Source organism: Lutra lutra, chromosome 8 (assembly GCF_902655055.1).
Source record: "Lutra lutra chromosome 8, mLutLut1.2, whole genome shotgun sequence".
NCBI classification, from domain to species: Eukaryota; Metazoa; Chordata; class Mammalia; order Carnivora; family Mustelidae; genus Lutra; species Lutra lutra.
In genome coordinates, this window is record NC_062285.1 from 29,665,943 (window position 1) to 29,680,906 (window position 14,964).

The window sequence follows — 14,964 nt, forward strand, 5'->3', positions numbered from 1 at the left end:
CAAGCCCACAAGACCTCAATAACACCATTTATATGGTTTTATTCAATAATAGTCCCAAAGTGGAAAACAATCCAGATGTCCATCAACAGAAACAGGAGAGATGAACAAACTACGGCAGAGTAATACAATGGAATATTATTCCGCAACAAAAAGGAACTAATACATGCAACAATATGAGTCAACCCTAAAAACACTGAGGTGAGTAAAAACAGGTTTATACAAGAGAGTCCACATTCTTTGAGTCCATTTATGTGAAGTTTTAAAATAGGCAAAATTAATTTATGGTGAAAAAAATAAAAAATGTACTTGATTCTGGGGATTGGCATCAGGGATTGATTGGAAAGGGGAATGAAGAGATTTTCAGTGATGATGGCAATAATGCTTCATCTCTTGATGTGGGTTGGGCTATGAAAGTATAGGAACTGTCAAAGTTCGCTAATATTGACTACTTATTTGTGAATTTCTAGGCATGTAAGTTTTACCTCAAAAGAAAAAAAACAGTAAATACTGAACTGTAATTAATGACATCTATGCTGAAATATTTATGAAAACAGGCACTCTGCAATTTTCTTTGAAATGCACCAAAAAAATGGAGATGATGGATGTGTGATAAAGCAAGTGGAATAAAATGTAATAAGCTAATCTAGCTAGTGGGTATAGAGGTGGTCACTGTACACTCTTGAAACTTTACTGTATGTCTGAAGATTTTCACAACAAAATGTTGCAAAAAAATATGCACTCTTTCCCCTCTCTTAAACCTGGAACACTTTATCTGCCCGCTGCTTTAGTTTTCCTCTACAGCACTTACCTCTTTATAGACTACAGAATTTACTTACTGTTTTATTTACTGTCTTGTCTTCTCTCCTTAAAATATAAGATCCATGAAGGTAGGAATTTGTTTTCTGCTTAGCTTTACCTTGGGTCTAGAACTGTGCCTAACACACACAAATATCCAATAAATATTTACTGAATAAATGAGCCAGCGAATTGTGCCTGTTATTTAAGGTCCACAAATACTGTTTTGGAACAGAACTCATAAAAAATTGGGATTAAATTTCATAAAAGCAAAGAAAAAATTAAGATGAACACACTTTGCTTTTGTCCTTAAAATGCTCAGGGTGAAAAAGTAAAAACAGCTGAAGATATGGACTACTTGGGAAGAAAAAGAGCAATTCAATACTTACTATTTTCTACAAGGAATAATGGCAAAAGGTCTTAGGGACTATTACCCTCCACCCCTCCTCCCACTTAAAGCTCAATATCCTGAAATTACTTTTATTTCTAGAGTATAAAACAGTAAAAGATTGCTAAGGCACAGGTAAAACAGTACAGTCTTGTTACTTTTTAGTGTGAAACATGTGTCATTTTAGTACTTTTATCACAAAATATTTAGGATACAAAGTTACTAAGTAGCATGGTGGTCAAAGGCAGCCCTAGGCAAAATTCAGTTCAGTTTTGATGCTTGCCCTCTCATGTCCTTTATTTGTAGCCCTTACATCTCTTTAGACTTGGGTTGTGCTGCATTTACTGAGAGCCTGCATGCCCATGTGATAACTGGCAATGTGAAGGGGAAGGGGCTAAAATTAGTTTTTCTATTCTCACAAGTGACAATCTAAGTGGAATGCTTTCCTAAAAATTAAATTTAAAAAGGCTCAAAAAGCCCTTATTTTTGGTTATAATCTTTATGCTGATGATTTCTAAATCTCCAACATATCCTGGAGAGCTAGTCATCTGCCATTATTTAATGCCTTTTAACTTACGCAGTCAAATAAAATACAAACGATGTTTCTCATTTTGGAGGGTTAATACCTTAAACAAACAGCCTGAGTAATTTAAGCTCGTCTGAAACTAAACATGTTTATATAATCCAACACAAACAAAAGCTATGCCAAGACTTAGTTCTTAGCCCATGCACATACTCACTCTTGTAATTTCATCCACTTTCATGGCTTTAACTGCCATTTGTGTGCTGATGACATGATTAGAAATCCTCATTTCTAGCCCAGATTTCTGCTAAACTCTAGGCATAGTATAAAGACCTCTTACTACATGCTCTACAAATAGACTTCATATAACATGAACATCTCCATCTGCTGAGTCTCCAAATCTGTTCTTCCTCCAGTATTACCTAGTACAGTGAATTAACTGCTTCCAACTTCCCCGTTTCCAAACAAGGCCATCAGATCCTCTAGAATTCTCACTCATTTTAGGTCTAGAAATTATTCAGTGCCTTTTTTTTTTTTTTTTTTTTTTAATCCCACTGTCTTCAGTTCAGGCAGCAACTAGCCTCCTTACTTCTGGTATCACACTATTCCCCAATTACCTTCTATAGCTGTAGCTGCCAGGGTCTCTCTAAAGGTTGGATTCCATCATTCTCACATTTAATCCTTGGCTCTCTACTGCCTTCATGATGAAATTCAAACTTCTTGGCATGGCAAACAGGGTCCTTCATGATCTAGCTCTAGCTACTTCTTTTGGTCCAACACCTTACCTCACCTTTCTACTCTGAATTTCACTCTCAAGCCACAGGGGACATCTAACAGACCTTTCTAGTAATACCTACATGTAATGTTTCCTGTCTTTAAGTCCGTCTAAACCTCTCTCTAGTCTTTATAATTCTACTAGGATATCTCCCCTTTCAGAAATTCTCTTACAACTATTACATAACACTATTACAGTGGTAGAATAGAAAACAGGTATAGATGATTTTTAAAATATTTATTTCATAAAAATTCAATTAAAATTTTTATGGAACTGAACACTCAGCAAATCAGAATTCAGAAAAAAATTTCCTGATAGGAGTTTCATCCCTAAGCTACTTGCCTCACACATACCAGAAGGGACGAGGCACAACAGACAGGAAAGAACACCAAGAGTGAGAACAAGCTCAATAACATTTTAAAGAGTCATTCATCTTGGCTAAAATATTAATTTACTTGGAAGAAAAGACTTTGTGAACTCATTTCTAACTTTGGATTATAAAGCTTTAGGCTTTATTACTATGTCTGTTAATTCACCTTTCCAGAACTAAAATAGTAATAGCTAACATATATGGAGCACTTATCAATGCCAGGCCTAAGCTTCATATATCTTACTTCATTAAGAGCTCATAACAATATATATTCTCTATATATTACATATATATATTGTAGAAAGACGTGGGAATTATCATCCCTATTTCACATATCACTAAACTTGCCTAAATTCATATAATTAGCTGGATTCAAACCCAGATGTGGCTCTAGTATGAACTCTCTCATTTTTAAGATTTGAGAGACAGAGAGAGAAAAAGAGAGAGGGCAAGTGGGGAGAGGGGAAAACAGACTCAATCCCAGGACCCAGAGATTATGACCTGAGCTGAAGGCAGATGTCTGCTTCACCTGGATGCTCCTAGTATGAACTCTTAACAACTTCACTATATTAATTCTCAAAAGGATGTAGATTCCCCATAGATTGCTTATTAGTTCCAAGGGAAAACTAGTAACTATATAGTGGAGAAACTGGCCCATACCTTGACTGGGTTATCAAAGCTAACGTTACCAATCAGGGGCAGATAAATTATGTGTCTCAGGATGTGATACTATGAGACTACAACATCCTTTATGTAAAATTCTACCTGGGAGTGCAAAACCTGAATCTACTTGGGAAAACATCAAACTCAAAATGGGATCCTCTATTAAGAAAAAAATCAAAGGGACTGTAATCTTCAAAAACTGTCTGCATCATAAAAGATTAAACTCCACTGAAATATTTAGGAATAAAGAGCCATGATGTAAGCAACTTACTCTTAAATGGTTTGGAAAAATATGTGTTTTGTTTACATGTGTCTATGTATAAGTTTGAAAAAAAAACCAACAATAAAGCAAATTGGGCAAAATGTTAACAATAGTTATATGTAGGTATACTACTCTTTTTCCTGCAAACTTTTTGTAAGCTTGAAATTATTTCCAAATAGTTTTTTTTTTTTAAGGAAAAAAAAAAGTCTCCCTGAAAGTAAGAGGAAGAGATGGAAGTACTTCTTCCAGAATTACTGCCAAGTAACTGCACAACCCCTGATCCATAAGTCAGTGAAAGTTTTCTGGCTCTTAATTTCCTTATCTAAACCAGACATTACCAGAATACTGTCTTCTGAATAGTTGTTCTAGAGCTATCATTGTTATACGAAGAGTTCTGGGATTAATTTTGGGAAATGCACAGACAGATAAGCAATGTCAAGCAGTTTCTTTACAGAAGAATCCTCACAAATTTTGCACGTATTAAAATGCACCATGAGGGACGCCTGGGTGGCTCAGTTGGTTAAGCAGCTGCCTTCGGCTCAGGTCATGATCCCAGCGTCCTGGGATCGAGTCCCGCATCGGGCTCCTTGCTCGTCGGGGAACTTGCTTCTCCCTCTGCCTCTGTCTGCCATTCTGTCTGCCTGTGCTCGCTCTCTCTCCCTCGCTCTCTCTGACAAATAAATAAATAAAATCTTTAAAATAAAATAAAATAAAATAAAATAAAATGCACCATGATTTTCCAAATCAGTAATATAGAAGTCAACATGTCCTAACTATTCACTGACCACTGTTAGTGTGATTCATCTAAATGTTTGGTGGGACCCAGCTTTTAATTTTCAGGACTAAAAACTATGATAAGCATTAAAGTTATAATGTTAAACCAAGGTATATAAAAACCATTCTCTTCTAAAATAACAGTCTATCAATTTTGGGAATCATAACCTTATGACTCCACTGTTCAACTTCATACCGAGGTATTTTTCAGTGTTTATTTTTAAAACGGGGGACTATTTTTAGGCTACAAAATCTGACAACAGAACTCTGCTTTATGGACAGTAATGCAGATTAGTAGTTGGCAAATTATAACGGAGGGAGTGGGAAAATTCAGCTCCCCACATGTTTTTGTAAACAGTTAGTAGAACATAGCCACACTTATTCATTTACATATTGTCCATACTGCTTGTGCCCTACAATAGCAGAACTGAGTAGTTGTGACAGACTGTAATGCCTGCAAAACTTAAAATATTATCTGACTCTTACGCAAAGTTTGGAGAATCCTGATATTGATATAGTTATTTCCGCTGTTTACTTTTGAAGATTCAGCAGTTGGGTTGTACTAAGGTGGGTCACTGACAGACATGAAAGCAACCATGCTCTACTATTTACATGGTAAAAATGACAGAAGAAGGAAGTTAAGTTTATTATATAAAATTGTATCTCTATGTTGAGACCCTATATTAGAAACATCATCTTCATTCTTAAAATGTATTATTATACTTATTTTACAGGGAAAGTGAAGCTCAGTAAGATTAAGTCACTTGCCCGAAGTGGTAGAAGTAGGATTTGGATTGAGGTCTGACTCCAGAACCCTATGGTCTTTCTACTGTGGCTTAATTCCTCCTTCTTGTCTTCTTTTGCCTTCCCCATGTATGGCTGAGTTCTGGTTGGTACTCAAGGGAGGACTCAATACTAAGAGAGAAGCAGAAAGGATTTTTAACAGCTGAAGAGATGAAGAACAACATTATGGCTTCAAGGATTAGTGGAAAGTTATAACCAGGTAACTTGAGAAAGTAACAGCAATTTCCTAACTTCTCTTACAGGATTCTCTTGGAATGCTTTACTAAATCATTGCTCAAAAAGGTTAACTCTGATAATACCCAGGCACTGTGGATATGAAGAATGGAGTTCTGGAAGATTAAGTCCTAGGAGAACCAAGACTACATACATATGTTTCCTGTGTAATTAACTACTTTTAATCATATATCATCCCTACAGATATAGAGGTCTACAGTAAAAAGTAAAGTTTGTTTCCCTTTATTTAGTATTGTTTTATTTTATCTTGCTGAATTAGACAGTAGAGTTACATCAAAATTTGTACTTCTTCTTCTGGACTTCGAAGACTTCACTTACTATACATCTGACACCACATTTACCAAATGTGGAAACAAAATAAACTTCTTTTCACAGAAACAGTAGAAATAGGAGTTTCCCCTCTGAGAAGAGAATCAGCTTTGAATTAAAAGCAAATTGGGAAGGAATTCATTTTGGCTTTAAAGTACTTTATTTAGATACAATTATATAATCTACCATAAAAGAAGTCAAAAGAATACTAAATGATTTACCACCCTGGAGAGATAAGGATCTACCTAATAACAGATTGAAACAATCTCAAGTTAGACTAAATTTGACCATTCCCTGTTCCTTCATCAAAAATAACAGATTTTATTTTCCCACCAGTAAACGTACCAATTGAGACTTAGCTGTTACATTGTTCTTATTAATATTTTGTATTACCCACCAAAAATATAAATTTTCAGGGTTCGTATGAATGCTAAGATTTGTCCATGTTTAAGGTAGCTGTGGAAAACATTATAACATGGCTAATATAAGAAGAAATCATAGTTCATAATACACTAAACACACAAAATTTTCTCCCTTAACACCAAGTCCTGTGGTTTCACCAAAACCACAAAACCCCCAGTGTAATTTCTAAAGCTGTGTCTTCTGTAGTGGCTAAAAAATAAAAGCAGCTCTGATAATCTCAAAGCTTTCTTGTTTAATTATATGTCTGTATCCTTCACTTTCTCAAACTTAAAACTCCCCCTTTATTTAAACTAACACATTGTTAGATGAAAATAAATATTTTATAATCTCAAATTATCCTAATTAGTTTAATGCTATTTTGTGCCAGAAATTATCTTCTTGTAAGTTATAAAACATACTGTATGGAAATAAAATTTCTGATTTTTTATTTTTATTAGAATACTCTACCAAATAGTAAGATATACAAGGCATACTTTCTAAAACCACACATTTTGATGTCAAAAACCTGGAAGGGAAATCCCAATTCTCAGAGTTACTAATTGTGACTTAACTTTCCTAAATCTACATTTTCTTATTAGTAAAATGAGGTAACTGCTATTATCAAGGTAAAATGAGACAAGAAATGCAGGTAACCTTCTAGCGTACACCTAGCACACACTTTTATTAGCTTTTCATAATATAAATAATGACACCAACTCAGCCTTTTTTCCTTATTAGTAAAAGACAGAAAATGCTACCTAACTTATAAAGACTGCATTGAAGAGTGAGATTATATCTATAAAGTGGTGATGTATTATTATTATAATAGCAAATTTCAATAGATTATGGCCTACATTATTAATAGAAATTACTTTACGATAGCTATATTTGGATCAATAAATTAATAAGACTAAGTCCAAATTTACCTTATGTTTTCTTAATGATATCCTGTCTCCTATTAATCCTATAAATGAGGATATTTTATTTTATTTTATTTTAGTAGGCTCCAAGCCCACCGTGGAGCCCAACACCAGGCTTTGAACTCATGACCTAAGCTGAGATCAAGAGTCTGATGCTTAACCAACTGAGCTACCCCAGTGCCCAAATGATGATATTTTAAAACTCCAGTTGATCTTTATTGGCAAACTGTCACTGTTAAAACAATTTTAACCTCTGAAGACAGTCAAATCTCATTCACTGTAGAACTTAAATGACATTGTTCTTTATTATTTTTTTTAATTTTTTTTTTTTAAAGATTTTTATTTATTTATTTGTCAGAGAGAGCGAGGGAGAGAGAGCGAGCACAGGCAGACAGAATGGCAGGCAGAGGCAGAGGGAGAAGCAGGTTCCCCGACGAGCAAGGAGCCCGATGCGGGACTCGATCCCAGGACGCTGGGATCATGACCTGAGCCGAAGGCAGCTGCTTAACCAACTGAGCCACCCAGGCGTCCCGACATTGTTCTTTAAATGACAAAGTTCAGGCACCATACTATAGTTACCACACTCACTTTTTCAGCCTTTGCAGAAGAATGAGGTCTCTCTAGACATTTTAAAGTATAAAAGGAAAAAAGAAACATGCACTGCAGTCTTAAGGAAGCTCTGTCCTCCCAGCTTTCCTGATCAAGTTAAATTAATGGGAGTAATTAATTTCAAAGATTATTTTTACCATACACTTTACCCCACAATGGATGTGAGATAACTCACTGGAACATTTTTTAAACTAATGAATGCAATGCTACCTAAAATAAATCTGGTTTCATGGAAATGAGAGAAATATGCAGAACTTTTATTTGGGGAGGAAGGGCAAAAGGTTGCAAAACTTGAATAACATACCTAGAGCAGTTTTAGATTTAATTCTAACACATTTAATTATTATCTCTATTTAGTTGGTATTTACAGCCATAAGAGAAGAAAAATTATATTCTTTCTTGCAAAGGTCTTTAGGCTCCTAGAAACATTGTACAAATTCTCTTATTTCATAGCAGAAAGAGATGAATAACTAAATAAAGTTTCCAGATAATATTTAAGACAAGTTTCCTACAAAAGTATTATGTAAATCATGCTAAAAGGTTCGTATCATCTCAGGAGCTGCATTAAATTTGATCAGGATGAAAGTCTAAACAAGAGTAAGTCATATACTTCCATGATCTCATTTTATTTATTTTTTTTTAAAGATTTTATTTATTTATTTGAGAGAGAGACAGTGAGAGAGAGCATGAGTGAGGAGAAGGTCAGAGGGAGAAGCAGACTCCCCATGGAGCTGGGAGCCTGATGCGGAACTCGATCCCAGGACTCTGGGATCATGACCTGAGCCGAAGGCAGTCGTCCAACCAACTGAGCCACCCAGGCGTCCCCATGATCTCATTTTAAAGAAGTAATTGTGGCAGACACTGTCATTTTTTTTAACCCCATAAAGGCGAATTAATTTTCCAGTAATAAATGATAGTACAGGGGTTGTGTTAGACATCTGTACTTAATTAGGGATTTATATTTATATTTCTTCCAGTCTGATGATGACGACCAAAATAATCATCTTAGGTAAGTAAAATATTTATATTATAATTTGACCAAACCATGGTCAGAATGCAAAATTTACTATTTAAAAGGAGTGAAGGATAGGTTAAAAATCTTAAGTTCAGAAGAGATAAAACATAGCTTACTGAAGGTATACTTAAAAAAAAACAGAAGATTTATTTATGTATTTTAGAGAGAGTGAGCAAGGAGGGGGAGGAGCAGAGGGAGAGAATCTTAAGCAGACTCCCTGCTGAGCATGGAACCTCACCTGGGGCTTGACCCCAGAACCCTGAAATCCTGACCTGAGCCAAAACCAAGAGTCAGCTGCTTAACCGACTAAGTCCCCCAGGTGCCCCTGAAGGTGTACTTTTTACCTGTCTTCACAAATGTCCTCAAATATCCCCTTCTTCGTTTTCTTCCTCCAGTACACAAAGATAAATACTGAAAGTGTAATAGATAGCCTTTAGTTTTGTTCATCAAATTATTCCTGGCTGGCTTCCAGACACACAATAATACTGCATTTTCTGGCTCTGCGGCTGGTGGGGCTAGGTGACTAATCCTGGTCAATGAGTTGTGAATCAGAGCAACTTACTATTTCTAGGCTCGAGTATTTATCTGATGCTGAAGAACTGAAATCTCCCCCCACCCGCCACCATACCTGACTGCTACACATGTCTGGTTCCCCAGCTTATTCATGAAAAAAATGTTACATAAAATAAGAAATGAACTTTTAAGCTTGTTTCTTATTACATCATAACCTAGTTGATCCTCAATGACATAAACTGGTTCCAGAAATGGGATACTGTTACAACACAAAGGCTAAAATAAATGCCATTAATTTGGGGGCCAAGAAGCAAGGAAACTTGCTTGAGTTTCCTGAGAAGCAAGGAAACTTCTCAGAGGATGGAAGGCTAGAATCCATATTAGGCAGCACAAAATACTTGGTAAAAGTCAGTTATGATAGATTAAGAAGCAAATAATGTACTTAATAAACCTGTAGCTCTAGAAGAGGTTAAAAAAAAAACCTAACCATTAAAATGGTGTGTTGGTTGCTCTGTGTTTGGTATTATAAGAAATAAATTTTTAAAACTGATCAGTTGGTAAGCAGGAATGAAGAGTTGAAAAATTCAGTGACTTGTAGCATTTTAAGAATGCTTCTCAACCCAAGCTATAAGTGTAAAAATCAAGAAGGCCTTTGACTAACAGAGGAAGAGCAATCAACCTTGAAGCGAAGGTTTAAATCAGAGTGCTGCCATGATACTTACAATAAAACATTTGAATGGATTAGAGTCTCAAAAGCAGAGACACAATTAAAACTGCATTCTTGCTTTCAGCTGAACATAATCCTCACAGGAAAAAGAGAGTAGACACTTAGAGTGTAGCTTTCCAGCAAAAGTTAATAGGTTTATGCTACTAGCAATTAGGAGGCTGACATCTGATGAAGAACTATAAATACAGGCTACTGGCATTCAGAACTAAATAGAAACACATTAGAAGCCTACTGAGCTGTGCTGCTGACAATCAAAAATCAAAAGCCGAGATTAAAATCCGATTTAAAAGTACACTTGCATTAGCTCCCCAAAGGGCTTATTTTCCAATATCACTTCAGATGAGGTGAAGACAGACCATGGAGAATGAAAGAATGTCAAAAACCACAAAAAAAACAATGGACTGAGGAGACCCTCCAGGAGAGATCTAGTATATAAACAAAAATATTGCCCATAGCCAGGGGAAGGGGACCCTTACAAAGTCAGCATGCGATTTTTGAGTTGCTATGGATTATGGAGTGCTAGGTTTCCCTCAATCTTCTAGTATCCAAATGGGAGTGTTTATTGTGGTTATCATGACCCTGTTTTCCTCATGTATATGGGGTATGTGTACAGCAGAGATAGAGATAGTATTTTCATTCACAGATCTCCAGATCAAGGGGAAACAGATCCAAACCAATGTAGAGAATTATGTGTATCACCTGGAAATCCTAATTTTTCAAGCTTGATGCTGTTTAGCTGGGACTTTGGGGATGGGTTCACTGTGGAGTAGATTAATATATTTTGTGGTAAAGACAGTGATTCAAATCTTTGGTTGACCAGAAGGGCAAATCTGTCATTAGTGTTGTTTGCCAAATCATTTTTTTTCTTTGCCTTCTGGTCATACGGTAGGATTGTATCTCTTGGTCCCTTCATAGTTAGTTAGGTGCAACCATGTGGCTCATTCTGGCCAATGAGCTGTGAGCCCAGGTGACATGTAATTTCTGGCCAGAGCATTTGAATAACTGACACAAGATATGAGATCTTTCAGAGTTCTTTCCTCTATTACAGTGTCCAGCAAAGTTCAGGATAGAGGCTGCTCTGTCAGCTGAATCCTGGAGTGGGGTCACATAGAACAGAACCTCCAAATCAACCCAATGGACAATGAAGTTAGAAATCAGTCTCTGGGGGCACCTGGGTGGCTCAGCTGGTTAAGCGTCTGACTTGGGCTCAGGTCACGATCTCAGGGTCCTGGCCCATGCTGGGCTCTGCACTCAGTGGGGAGTCTGCTTGTCCCTCTCTCTCTGCCCCTCCCCCCCACCTGTGCATTCATGCTCGCTCTCTCAAATAAACCAATAAAATCTTTAAAAAAAAATCAATCTTTCTCCTGATGATGAAGGGGAAACCATTAACATCACTGAACATCCAAGTCAGAGCAAGCTTACAGATCAACTAGTTCCAGTTTATTCTACAAATGATAAAAGTGAGGTCTAGTAGTTATATGACTTGTCTAATCACATAGTAACCGTACAGCAGGAAAATTTGATGGAAACATCATTACTCTCATGTAATTCTAAATTACAACAGGACTTATGCTGTTAATCTCTAAACACCAATTCTGGGATAGACTGAATTAGAAACACATACATAAATTAACTGGCCAATCCAGCCTTTAATGCAACAAATAATTAAGGCATAAGTTCCAGTGCTAAAGGTACTTAGAACTAAGAGTTGTATGTAAAGATTAATTAAGTAACCACACAAATGAAATGGAAATTTTTAACAGTAACTGCTAAAAAAGTTATGTTACCGGAGCATGTAATAGATCTACCCTAATAGGTAGATAACTAAGGAAGTGACATAGAGCTGTGATGTGAGGATCTGTGGGAGATTACTAAACCAATCTGTACAGAAATAATGAATCAGTACATGACAATAAATGAGAAATGATCCTGTGGATGGTGGGACCTGGAAGGCTTTGGAGGAACTAAAAGCAGGCAGGGGCCAGATTACAGAAGGCCTAATATACAAGTGACTTTAAGAGCAATGGGAGCTGGGGCGCCTCGGTGGCTCAGTGGGTTAAAGCCTCTGCCTTCGGCCCAGGTCATGATCCCAGGGTCCTGGGATCAAGCCCCACGTTGGGCTGTCTGCTCCGCAGGGAGCCTGCTTCATCTTCTCTCTCTCTCTCTCTGCCTGCCTCTCTGCCTACTTGTGATCTCTGTCTGTCAAATAAATAAATAAAATCTTAAAAAAAAAAAAAAAAGAGCAATGGGAGCTCTTTATAGGTTTTCAGCAGGAATTGACACAATAAAATTTCAGTTTTCAAAGGACCACTGGTTTTGATACCGGGGAAGGCAGGAACTGCAGTCTTGGGAAGACTTGTTAGGAAGGTACTTAAATCTGGGCAAGAGATGACAGTACTTTGAATTAGGGAAGTAGCAATGGAGATTATAACATGTGAACTACTTAAGAATTTTTATTCAGGGTATTTTATGCTCTTGCTAGCCTATGTGAACTTTCATCTTCATTCTCTAACTTCTCCACTGTAATTCACAGTAAATCTGAATGCATTAAACTTAGTGAAAGGACAGCATAACATCAAGTTGTTATGGGTAGCATAATATATTTCTATCGTAAGGATGCCTCTCCAACAGGCCCCAGTAATATGTTTAGAAGATGCATATATACTAGGAATGAATGGTTATCTTGTTTCATGGCACTTTCTTAGAAATTACAGATCTTGGGGTGCCTGGGTGGCTCAGTGGGTTAAGCCGCTGCCTTCGGCTCAGGTCATGATCTCGGAGTCCTGGGATCGAGTCCTGCATCGGGCTCTCTGCTCAGCGGGGAGCCTGCTTCCTCCTGTCTCTCTGCCTGCCTCTCTGCCTGCTTGTGATCTCTGTCAAATAAATAAATAAAATCTTAAAAAAAAAAAAAATTACAGATCTTTTTTATTCAAACTTAAGATTTATTCCAGGAAGGACTTATGGTAGCTGGGCGGAATTAAAGAGACATTATAGTTATTTAATTGGTTTTTTCTAAGTGATGCAAAGTATTAGGAATTCTTCCTAATATTTTTAGATATTAACAAAAACCGAGGTTCAATTGAGAAATTTCATACGAAAAAACCCAATCCTAAAAAGATAAGACCAGGGGAGAATGTTAATCCTATCAAACATTTCTTTACTCTGTTAAATCTTCAAAAAAATACCAAGAAAATGTTTCATCACTACAGAAGTTAAGAGGAATTTCTACAGCGTATTCTACAAAATCACAACACTGAAGTTTGAACAACAACAAAAAAAGAATTCAACAGATGTTTTTAGATAGTGACAGAAAAACTCAAGATGAAAGAACACTTTTGTGGAGTTGATTCTATGATGTTTACCGATACACCAAGAAAAAAAAAAAGACTGCTCTTATTTTATTGGAATTGCATTGCAAAGGAAAAATTCACTATGGGCAAAAAATTCATACAGAATTCGTACACAGTTCAAGATGTCTCTATGGTAGAGAAAAAGGAAACTTCAGAGAAGGTAATAAAGTGGTATTTGCAGCCAAAATCTTGGTTTGCAAGAACACCTTTAGATCAGAGAAAAGGCATTTCAATGTAAACACTGAATTAGAGTAAAATGACTGATTTTGATCTTACTTGATTTTACTCATATTTACTTCCAAAGGGGGAAAAATGACTTTTTAGGAACTTAATGTCAGAAGTCAGTTTCCACAGTTTTATTAGATTCTGAGTGATAAACTACCCAGAGTAAAAATAGGTATTTCTGATCTTTAAAACAAGGACTTAAAACAACTGCCTCAGATTATTTACCATATGAATTATAAGCCCTTGAAGGAAAAGACATATCTACAGAGCCCATAATACTTATCATTATACTCTGTAAGTGTAAGCTTACAATAGTTGACAAATCAACACAATATAAAATAAGTACTTCTAGCACCGTGTTTCACAACACATATTTTTGGAAAGGTCATGACATTTTCTCTGGCTTAAACTTTCTGGTGTAATTATTAGAATGTCTCATGTTCTTCCTAATCTGACAAAAATATACAAAAATTATAGCTTAAACCCTACTTCATTCCTCACTCCAAAAGCAGATAGTTAAAACAGATATCTGATTACCATTTTAGAACACAAAAAAATGGTGAAATACCTAGATCTTCTCAGAACACAAACATTAAGAAACATTTGTGTCAGAACAATATTAAGTGTTTAAGATACAAGTTTCATTTGGTATGCATTGCTTTCCTTAATCTTTATTATTTCTTGATCTGAAAGTGATATTTATTTATATTGTACATGTAAAACATTTTAATTTAAATATTTTTTGAAATCAAAATGTTCTGTCCTCTCTTCCAGGGATTTAAGGTCTTAGAATCATGGCAAGGATATTAATGCAAATGTGCAACTATAAGCATGTAGCTCCCTGTTTATTCTCTGTAGGCTGTTGGACTAAAATACTCATTTTAGTTTTGTGTGTTTGTAAAATAAACATTTCTAAAATTTACAATAATAAAAAAAAAATCGGTAAACATCTGTGTTCAAAGGGCTTTCAGTATAAGAAAAACCGATATAAGTGAATTTATTTTCTACAAGTTCAGGTTTTGTATGACAGGGCTTGGGAAGTGTGTCAAGAAAGGCTTCATCAAAGCTGATAGCAAACAGGAGTTTGTTGAGTGAACCCATGGAAAGAAAAGAGGAACAGTGTAAGCAAAGGCAGAGCTAAGCAACTAAGAGTATTAAGAACAGTAAGCAGTTTAGTTTATTGAGCAGAGGGTTTCTGGTAGCGTAGAGCAGAGAAGATGGTATATCACTTCCAAGATAAGGTTATAAAAAGACTGCAGCTTCTGTTTTAGGCACTGTCTGACATAAGCACACTCTTTCTATTGCA

General features: G+C 36.1%; 1 protein-coding gene across 3 annotated transcripts in view; it reads right to left on the minus strand.

Annotated features, from left to right (window-relative positions):
* EPC1 (enhancer of polycomb homolog 1) overlaps window positions 1–14,964 on the minus strand; it is a 93,086-nt gene that overhangs the window by 38,636 nt on the left and 39,486 nt on the right. The window lies entirely within an intron of this gene.